Below are 11,704 nucleotides of genomic sequence, written 5' to 3'. Positions count from 1 at the left end.
ACTTTCATCATTTTTTAAAAATGTCTATGGTGAAATCCTTGAATTTAATTTTTTATTTTTTCAAATCATTTCCTACAACATTATGAGACTGAGTTTCAGAAAACATTAGCTTAAAATTTTCAGTGCCAAAGAATTCTGTTACGGCGATATTGCAAATCAGATGTTCTAAAATGTACTTATTACAAAACACTTAAAATGTCAGAACAAATATTGTAATAATTTCCTTAAATGTGTGGATGAGCTAAGAAGATAACTCTTCTAATGTTAGATTTACAGAAGCATAAGACTAGAAAGTTCAGTGGACATCGGAGTTATTCATTCTTCACCAGTAGCCTAGAGCTTCAGGTTTAATGGCCTTATGAACCTAAGACTTATTCAAGAAAAAGCTTTGGGTCTAAGATCGGATGTTTATATACTCAGAGAAAGAAAAAAACAAACAAATGAAAATAATAATAAATCTGTCATAGTCTGGATGACTATATATTTTGGAAGAATATATATTTGTGTCAGATGTGACTCATAATGATTAGAAGAAAACTTATTAGAGCATCTTCTACAAATTTAAATAATAGGTTGGACTGCGTGTTAGTCTGAAGCTGGAATTCACTCTATTTTCATGTTTTAAAAGCAAAACAAAAATCTATGATTTAATGTAAATTAGACCTGTATTGATGGTACCTCCAAAACATCAGCAGAAATACAACAATAAATTTAAAAGCTAACCCAAAAAACTTACTTTCAAATGTAAGGAGGAAATTATACAATTTCATACAAACTAAAAAAAAAAAAAAAAAAAAAATTAAACCCAGAAGTTCATTTATCTCACTTCTGAAGTAATAAGTAGAAAGTCAAAAAGTCTTTTCTAAACTGAAAGACTGAGAAGTAAAACAAAAAAATGCACAGAACGGTAAACGTGTTCATAAATCTACACAAATATTGATCATATAACATGATAATTATAACTGTATTAATATTACTATAGTACTATTATTCTATTACTTATCTGTTACTATCTAATCACTGAAAAATATAACAAGCTAAAGCAACAGTAATGATTTATTATCTCTTACATTTTTTGTAGGTCAGGAATTTAGAGGTAGTTCATTTGGGCAGCTCTGATTAAGAGTCTTTCATGATGATGCAGTCAGATACTGGCTGGGGCTACAGTCTTAATGAAAAATCTACCTCTAAGATTTTTTACTCATATTGTTGACAAGTTGTTTCTTTCCAATAGGTCACTCCACTGTGCTACTTAAGCATCCTCATGGCATGACAGCTGGCTTCTACAGAGACCAAGCCAGCCAGAAACTGCATGCCCTTTATAGCCTAGCCTTGGAAGTCACAGACAGTCACACCCATGGTTTTCTTTTGGTTACAGGACTTAAATTACACTGTTTCTATACAGACTCGATTATGAAGATGTTAGTCTCTCCCAATTCACTCAAAAACCTCATTGGGTATTGCATGTGTTTTGAATAGTTGATTCGAAATGTACCTGAGAGTAAAGACTCTCTGAAACTTTCCCAAAGAAATAGAATATGTATGGAAAATTGTCCTAATTTATATCAATTACATGAGTAGGAACACTGTGGGAATTGATAAATCATCCAATGAAATAATTGATAGGAAACTGATGAACAGACCCACTCATACATGAAAACTTGATCCATAACAGAATTGACATTGCAGACAAGTGGGGAAATGATGGACTATTCAACAAATTGTGATAATCCATATGAAAGAATAAGAAATCAAATCCTTGCTTCTGACAAAAAAATCAATTTCAGGAAAAACAAAGACTTATATATGAAAGATAAGACTTTAAAGGTTTTAAAATGATAGTATAGGGAAATATCTCTATCTCTATTAATTTTGTTTAGATAAGTTCTTAAGCAAATCGCAAAAAGTGAAAGGTATTTTAAAAGATGATAGATGGATAGATGGACAGAAAGACAGATAGATATTGACAACATTGAAAGTAATAATGGTTTTTCCTCAGAGGCTATTTTAAAGAAAGGAAAAATATAAAACACAAGCTGGAAGTTTGACACATATAACTGACGAATTATTAGTACCCAGAATATACTAAAAGTCCTACAAATTAATATGAAAATGGCAACTCAATATTTAAATGGACAAAGTAAATTATTACATAACAAAATGAAAAATAGGAAAATGTCAAGAAACTTATTAAAAATCCTGTCTTGTTAACAAAATGGCAATGTTAATGAAAACTACAATAAAATACAGTGAAACATGTACATTTTACTCGTAAGACAGAATGTTGGTACAGCTTTAGAAAGTTAATTTTACCTGGTTAAGTTGAAAATATTTGTATCCTACTCTGCAACATCATTTAAGAGATAAACTTTCTAGATGAGAGTACACGTGTACTCCGGGCAAGATGTCTGTGTGTGTCTATAAATTCACAAGAGTAAAAAAAACATTTACATGTTTAATTACAGTGCATTTTTGCCTGAAAAATTTCATTGGATGAAAAAAAGGGATAGCTTAGAGGAAGTATGTTGACTACCTAACTAGAATATTTTACATTCTAGAGTTCTACTCGTGCTTTGCTTTGTAAAGTATGATCCTTAAACCAGCAGCTACAGTATCTGTATCACTCAGGAGCTTGTTGGGAATTTAGAATATCAGACCCTATTGTACAGAATTCGGATTTATATTTTATCAAGATATCCTGGGTTTCATGTGCACATTGTGCACAGTTTAAGAAACCCTGCCATAGTGCAGATGAGTAAACCATACACTCACAAGTTCTTAAATCTACCTAGTAAAATCAACCTCTTGTCTCTCTTTAATTCCAAGCTCCAAGAAATACATCTTTGTAAATAATTTGGCTTCATCTGGAGAAGATCCTCTTAAGACAACACAGTCTACACTATTTGGAAGTTGCTTCTTGTTATTTAGTAATGATCAACATATTTTGTTTGGTGTGAATCTGTTTCATAAGAGTAAGTCTCTTATGTCCTTTCTTTGACCAATTTAAAAATTCAATTACTGAAAGTGGTAAATTTGAGGAAAATTCCTAAGCTAATGTTTTGCTAACACCTGCATCAAAATCAAATGTGGTACTAGTTCAAATGCAAATTATTAAGCCATGTGTGATACGTAAGGAATCTGAATTCGCCACTGAATTTCTATCACCCATGTTTTTAATAAGCCTCACACTTTCAAGATTATGAAGCATTCGGCTATTTCCTTAATGAACTTATCAAGAAGCAGTACTCTAATTTTTTAACATGTTTTTTAACCTATTGCTCAATTTTTAATTGTAAACACCTGTATGAAAATTGCTAAAAAAAAAAAAAAAAAACACTAAGGAAATAAAAGTGCTCATGACTCCCTAGGTTCAAGAATATCTGAGGCTTTGAAAGTTTCTACTTACTCTATGTTCCCCATTGTTTTACTCATTCTTTATAGCTCTGAAGAGTTGAAAGCTAGATTTACACTCATAGCTATATGTACAATGAATGAGCAGGTATATAAATAAGTCACATCAATATTTTATATTTACCAAATTACAAGGATAATTATTCCTTCTTTCACTTTATTCCTATCTTCACAGACTCATGTAGATGGGGTAGTTTCTTATTCATTTTTATTATCAGCTATTTTACTATGCTAATAAATAGGATTATTGATAGAACAGTTAATGTGTCACGTGCTATTAGAATGTCAGAAAAAGCAAATTGGCAAGACTTTAGACTTCAGAGAAAAACATTCATTTTATGTTAGTCATAAAAGGAGAACAATGACATTAGAGCTTTGGTAAAAAAAATGATCATATATGTAGATATCTATTGGTAATATTGTGTAATATTATTAAGTAATGTTATATATTATTAAGTAATAATATTAAGCAATATTATTCTTTTAGTATTAAAAATCTGTTACTAAAATAATTATTAAAATATAGTCAAGTATATTAATATGTACCTTTGCAAAGAGCTTTTGCATAGCTAAGAATCTATCTTTATTTTATTAAGACTATAGTATCTGAGAAGTTTCAAGTAGCATAGGCAAATAAAATAACAATAATATTAGATATTTGGCCGGGCATATTCAACTATGTCAATAATAAAAAAAAAAAAAAAAAAAAAAAAACAGTAAAACAGTCACCACAATTAAACCTTTCTGACCTATAGATTACTTAAAAGACTGAATCTGCATTCAGAAAAAGGAAAATAATGGTAAGAATAAATAAAAGATAGAGAAGCAAACGTCACTGAAGAAATAATTTGTTGTTTTAGAACCCAAGATACCAATTATCATTACGGTAAGAACATTTCCCATTTACTGAAAATTATCTGAACCTAGGTTCTCTATTTAATGTCATTGACATGCATATTAGTTGACTTGAAAATCAGAGTCAATTGAAGAAAGGAACAGAGGCTTAATTACAAAGCTGCTATCACTGCAATGCATCCTAATCTTGGATAATCAGAACAGTACTGAAATTCCCCCCCTTAACCTCAGTTTGTCTATATTCCAGATGAAAACATCATTTGCCTCATGTTGATGATTTTAGAATAAATTGTCTTAGTTATCATCACCACTGTGACTGCTTCGGTATGAAGGGAATAAAAGGTGTTGTATAAACCAAGTTAAAAAATAGTCAAAGTAAAAAGCTGAAAATTTCTCTGTGGAGTTATCTGGATTATTTATGCCTAAAAACCTATTTTGGGTTTGAGCCACCTAGATGGTTTCGGAATGGGGGCCTTTTTTAATTTAATTTTTATTTTTTTTGTCTCACAAGCTAGAGAAAAGCCCATGTTAATTTCAATGGCTAATGTTCAATTATTCACTTTATTTTAGTTCTATATACCTCATTTGTTTTGCTACTGTCTCTGCTTCTTGATCTCATCAGAAACAAAATTCTTCCTTGAGTTACACAGAAACAGTCCCCAATTCAGAAGCCTTAAATTAAATAAACTGCTCAAGGGAACTACTTTGTTTTCAAATTTTCTATATAATGAGACCACGGTTTTGCCCTAGGCTAAATGTAGAAACAGGGTAAGATATTTTATTAGATGCCATTAAAAGCCATACTTGTACTATTGTTTAGAAGCAATGATCTATACTGATCGGCCGGAGGAGACGAAAATGAGGGTGAGATTGAGCCAAAGCAAAGTATAAAACAGACTTTATTGGGGTCTGCGGGCAAGGTTCATTGGTCCCGAGGGAAGGGGCCAGGGAAGTTGCACGTGTCTGGGGTATAGGCACGGTTTTTAAAGGTTTTGACCCAAGATGTCGGTGGGGTTACAGGGCGGGGACTTTTCCGTTTGGCTGATCTCGCTGCCCGGGAAGCCTCCGCTGTAACTTTGGTCGTGAGCTGTCGCCCATCTTAGATACTGAGCCACCTTCCCGCTGGCATAATGGTGCCCATGAGCAACCGAATATATACCCCTTAATCTGTAAACAATAGGCCATTCTTGACCATATTTATTAATTTTAAAAATTTAATTGTCTTTGCTTCAAACTATTCAGAGTAACTTTTTTAGGACCAAATATTAGTCATTGAGTCTTTTATGATACAAAGTTTTTCCAAGGAAATGGGAGATAACATTTGTAGCACCAATATTAAACTACAATAATTAAAATAAGAATAATCAAGAAAAAGTGGACTCTAAAATAACAACTTAAAAATGTATGACCAAAAGCATGGATATAAAAGAGAATGAATAAGGAACAGGGAGAGTGTGGTATGATTGATGTTAAAATGTGAAACTTTTCATGAAAATTGAATATGAAAAGCCAAATTATTTAAGGAATTTATTTCTATAAATTTTTTAAGTAACCTCTTAAAAAAGAGTACATGCTTTGGTTAAGTAGAACCAAAAAGGATATATATTATATAATGAAAAATCAAGTCTGTTCCATAGGTCTCATCCCATCACCAAAGGAAAACCAGATTAGTAGTAGTTTGTGCATGTGTGTATGCCCCAGAAATTGCCCATGCATGTATAAACATACATATATATACAAATGTATTCTTTACAGAAATGAAAGAAGATACATATTCTTCTATATCTTGCTATTTTCACTTACAGTATGAATCATTCTGTATCAACAAATACAAATCTATTTTATTCTTCCTATCTCATCACTCCAAAGCTCAGTTACTGTCCCTTGAATGGATCCTTCACAATTAATTGATTTATTCTCCTCCTTATGAGCATTGATTATTTGCCTTCTGCTTTCCTAACTGTATCAGTCAAAAAAATATTAAATAAAAATGTAATAGTGGCATCTGACTAAATGGAAGTCCTTCTAAAATTTCACCATTAAGCATGCTGATAGCTTTTTATTCATGCACACATACACAGATATCATGATGAGGCAGTTTCCATCTATTCATCTGGTTCTATTTTACTAGTGGTTTTGGTAGCTGTTGTATTTATATTTTTGTTTGTTTAGTTTTGTTTGTGAATGTGAGTTTTTAGTAATAATGGCTATTAAGTTTGATAAAATATCTTATCTAAAATTAAACAATTATGGAGATATTTTATCTTCAATTTACCAATATTCTGGTTTATATTTTATAGACTTCTTAACATTTAACTAGTCTTACAAAATTAGAATGAATCACATAAGTCATGATATTGATATAAGACTTTTTCTATTTCTTGAGAATTTTGACAAAATATATATATTATTGGTTTATGGGTTTTTTAAATACTAGTTCTATAATTCTTAAAATATATCCTTTTGTTGAAAAAATAACTTTGAAGTATTTCCTTGTTTTCTTTATTGGAGTGTTTCAAATGGCATTGAAATTATAAAACTTTGAGTGTTTGTTAATATTAATATAAATCATCTAATTTGGGGAATTTATCAAGATAGGAGATAGAAGGAGGTTTGTCAACCAGTTTTGCAATTTATTCCATGATAACCAGTCTGTTTAGATTTATATAACTTCATGGTTCTGGCCCCTATCCTAAAATACATTTTTTAATACTCTAATAACAAAATCATTTTTCCTGGGGGAAACAAAGTAAAGCAAAACAAAAACTTCATCAAAAAACCTCCCAATGTAAACTCCATTAATGATCCTACCCGTGTGATTAGAATGGAATACTGACTACCATGCACTTGGTTTTTCACATTTTAGCTCCTGTCCACTCCTCTAGTCACAACTTTCAGCAGTCCCACTCAGGCAGACCAATCATAAGGAATACCTGTAAATTCCAGAGGTGTAACGTTGGCTCATGACCTTGTGGATTAACATTCATCATTTTCTCAGGCCTATAATTTAGGACAAACCTAACCATTCTTTGGACACTTAGGAGGTCGTTCTGGCTTCATTTCTCCTCTTTTGTATCTCTTAGCATTCTTCAAAGATTTCTATAAAGCATTTATTATACTGTTCATAATCATCGATTTGTATTTCTATCTCCCTAACTTATGCTTCTAGGGCTGATAACAAGTAATATTTTTCATTCCATCTTTAGTAGTTGCCCTGTGGTATATAATAGGGTAGTCTAAATGAGTATAGTATGCAAAAGTTCGCTTGATAACATAGAAAAACTTGGCAAATTTTGCAACTAAAATAAGAATTGCTGTCATGTTGAACAAGCATTATTTTAAATTTTTCTTATTTTTTTCTACAAGTTTATCTTCAACTTCTAACATTATTTGATGTTACAAACAACTTATATAAGAGCTTCAAAAAACAGCTAGCCCCTAAATAAAAAAAAAATCCAAATCAAGTCAAGCAAAACAAAGCTAAGGTCACTAATTTCTCAAATACATTCATATATCTCTTAATGACAGGGATACTTTCTGAGAAATTCATCATTAGGCAATTTCACCATTGTGTGAACATCATAGAGTGTACTTACACAGACCTAGATGGTAGGACCTCCTATACACTTAGGCTATATTGTGAAGCCTATTGCTCCTGGGCTACAAGCCTGTACATCATATTGCTGCATTGAACTATAGTCAATTTTAAAAACAATGATAAGTACTTGTGTATCTAAACATATCTAAACATAGAAAAGGTACAGTGAAAGCGTGGTATAAGAGTCAAAAAATTGTACATGTGCTTAGTGCATTTACCATGAATAAAGCTTGCAAAAATGAAAGTTGCGTTGGTTAAGTCATTGAGTGAGTGGTAACTGAATATAATGGCCTAGGACATTATACTACTGTAGACTTTATAAACATTGTACACTTAGGCTACACTAAATGGCTAAAAAAATTTTTTTCTTCAATAACAAATAAACCTTAGTTTATTGTAACCTTTTTACTTTATAAACTTAATTTTTTAAAACCTTCAACTCCTGTTATTACATAAACACATTGTACAGCTATACAAAAATATTTTGTCTTTATATCTTTATTCTATAAGCTCTTTACTATTTTTAAATTTTTATTATTTTTGTTTTAAAAACTATTTGTTAAAAAAAAAAAAGATAAAAACACACACATTGGCCCGGGTGGGTCAGGATCCTTAACATCACTGTCTTCCACCTCCACATCTTGTTCCACTGGAAGGTCTTAAAGAGCAATAGCACGAATGGAGGCTTTATCTCCAATGATAGCAATGTCTTCTTCTGGAATGCCTTCTGAAGGATGGACCTGACTGAGGCTCTTCTTGAGGAGGTGTCGCTCTTTTCAGATAGAAATATGCCTGTAGTGGTGTGTTTGCTTGTTTGTTTTTCTCTTTCGTAGGTTTTCTTGTACAAAATATACATTTTGAACATTCCTCTCTATTAATGAAAACCTTTCAGTTCTGGGGTTCGTGTTTTCAAACTTTAGGTCTGTAAAAGCTTCTGCTAAACCCTTCACTGTGAATTTTTTTGAGGGCCCTTCTTTTTATTCTCCTGTCATTTACTTATCTCTTGTATCTTTTTCAGCTATGTGTTCTTATTCCGCTCCCACAACTCATTAGTGAGTTCCTCAGAAACCACCTCTAGGAGCCTCTCTAAATCATCCTCATATACAGCCTGGTTAAAGTTTGCTCGCTCATCCACAACCTTGTTGATTTTTGCAACTTTCACATCCTTGGCAAATCCTTTGAAGTCATAGACAACCTCTTTAGTGTCTTCTTTCAGATCCCATTTATACATTCCTTGTTGACCTCTGCCCAAACACAAGCAGGTTCTTGATGCAGTCATACATGTTGTAATCCATTCAGAATTGCATCAGGGTCTCATTGTCTTCCTGAGTTGCATCAATAGCCTGTGCAAAGACCCTCCTCAGGTAGTAGGCCTTAAACTACTATAACTTCTTGACCCATTGGTTGTTTAAAAAGCTAGTGTTTGGAGATAGAAATGCTACTTTGATATTGGGATGAAGATCATCAATAAAAGGAGGATGTTCAGGAGCATTATCAATAATAAGTGAAATCTTGAAAGGTACATTATTCTCCAAACAGTATTTCTCCATTTTGTTGACATAGCAGTTCAGGAGAGGGGGCGCATTTTAGAAAAGAAGGTGGGTCATCCATGACTTCTAATTATTCCTGTAGTACACTGGCAGTGTATGGGCTTACTGATATGCTTGAAGGTCCTGAGGTTCTCACTATGCCAGATCACAAAGGGTTTCAATTTCTAGCTTGCAACATTGCCCCCAAGTAAGATTTTTATTTTACTCTTAAAAGTGTTACAATCTGGCATTAACTTGGCTTCCTGATGTATGAAAGTCCTTTCAGGCATCTGTTTCCAGAATAAGGAGGTTTTTCCATATTGAATATTTGCTCTAGAAAGTCATTTTCCTCCACAACATGCTTATCTAAGTTCCAAAAATTCTTCAGCTACCTTCATATCAGCACTTGCAGACTTACTACTCAGTTTCCTATTATGTAATGAATAATGATTCTTCAGTCAGTTTAACTCCTCAGAGGCAGCAGTAAGTCTGACATCATAGTCAGGTCCAGCTTTTCCTTTAAATATCACAAACAAACTTTTGGCTTTGGCTGTGATCATCATGGTGCTAAGAGGGATATGCTTCTCTATCTGGTCTTCAATCCAGGTCAATGGAAGTTTCCCCATGTCTTATAAAAGGCCCTTTTCAAATTTTTCTTAGTCTCATTGTCTTTAATGAAACAGATCCTTTACCAGCTCCCATCACTTTGCTCTTGTTTTTCAAGATCCTAGCTATAGTGGAATGGAGACACGCCTGACTGGCGAGCAATAACCACCACTGGTTTTTCACATTCATAGTTCTTAATCACTTTCAATTTCCTCTCCAGGTCAATCACTTAACATGACCTCTTATTGGCAATATTAGCAGTGCACTTTGTATGCGTAGGGGCCATGATGAACAAAATAACACAAGATTAGATGAAACACAAGAGAAAATGATGCAATTAACACATGAGATTAAAAATAAGACATGAGGCTGTTGCCGGTGTAACTGGGCAAACTGTTTTACAACAAATATGTTTTATTCAATAAGTAGGAAAAGTACATTCTAAAATAACAAAAAAAGTATAGTATAGTAAATATATAAACCAGTAACATTATTTATCGTCATTGCCAAGTATTACGTCCTGTACATAACTGTTTGTGCTATACTTCTATATGACTGGCATTGCAGTAGGTTTGTTTACACCAGCATCACCACAAACATATGAGTAATGCATTACACTATGATATTACAATACATACGGCTACTTCACTAGGTGATAGGAATTTTTAGCTGCATTATAATCTTATGAGACCACCTTCATATAAGCAGTCTATTCTTAACCGAACACTGTTATGCTGTGCATGGCTATATATAGAAATTTCAATCACACTCTCTATTAACCACTTAGCAATTCCCTGACAATCCCAAAAAAGAAGACAGGGATTAGAGGCTATTACTTCTATTTATTCTATTTATTACTTCTATTTATTAACTAAAACACAATTACATCGTATAGCAAATTAGAAGTTGATATTCTTGGCTTTTGGTTTTCAGTAACAAAAATAAAAGTCATTATTAACTTCATAATTTTCTTATTCAGAATTAAGTAATATCTTGCATTTGAAAACCTGATAGATTAATATTATAGTCTTATAACTCCGGATCCTCAGAGGTTGCTCGGATGCATACCAGAACAACAATACTCTTCATTTTACATAAAACTGAGGGTAATATTAACCAGGAAATATGTCTGAGAGAGTCAAAGAAAGGAAATACCTATTTTAACTATCAAAAACCTCCAGGAAAGGAAATTAGATTTGGACTTAAGGAAATAAAAGTGCCACTTTAAGGAGAGGAGGTTTTATTATTTCCTAGCAATTGGATTTACTCAGTGAAATGATATAGTAAAAATGATTTTTTAATATACTGACAGTGACCTATGCTCTGAATGTAAGAAATTTTCATTTCTTCCTGATGCAATTTATTTTCTAGGTTAGCTTTAAAACCCAGATGTTACATTTCTCTCCTTTAATTTCTCATCTTCCTATAGAAGAAAGAAAGGAAGGAAGGAAAGAAAGAAGGAAAGAAGGCAGAAGCTGTATTTATTTGACAAGTGAAAATAATTCAGATTAGTATCTAAAAAATCTGGCGAATCCATAAAACTATTTTCTCTTTAAGTAAAATATAGTATAACTTACAAAATAATGGAGACATTCAAATAATTGCTTTTGTCTTCTCCCCAGTAGTAACTTCCTATTCTTCATTTGGGCAGTGCTAAATGCATATATACATGAACAGATTTTGCCAAGGTGGAGTCATTTATGTC

This window comes from Rousettus aegyptiacus, unplaced genomic scaffold, assembly GCF_014176215.1.
Source record: "Rousettus aegyptiacus isolate mRouAeg1 unplaced genomic scaffold, mRouAeg1.p scaffold_m13_p_5, whole genome shotgun sequence".
NCBI lineage: Eukaryota > Metazoa > Chordata > Mammalia > Chiroptera > Pteropodidae > Rousettus > Rousettus aegyptiacus.
This window is presented reverse-complemented; position numbering follows the sequence as displayed.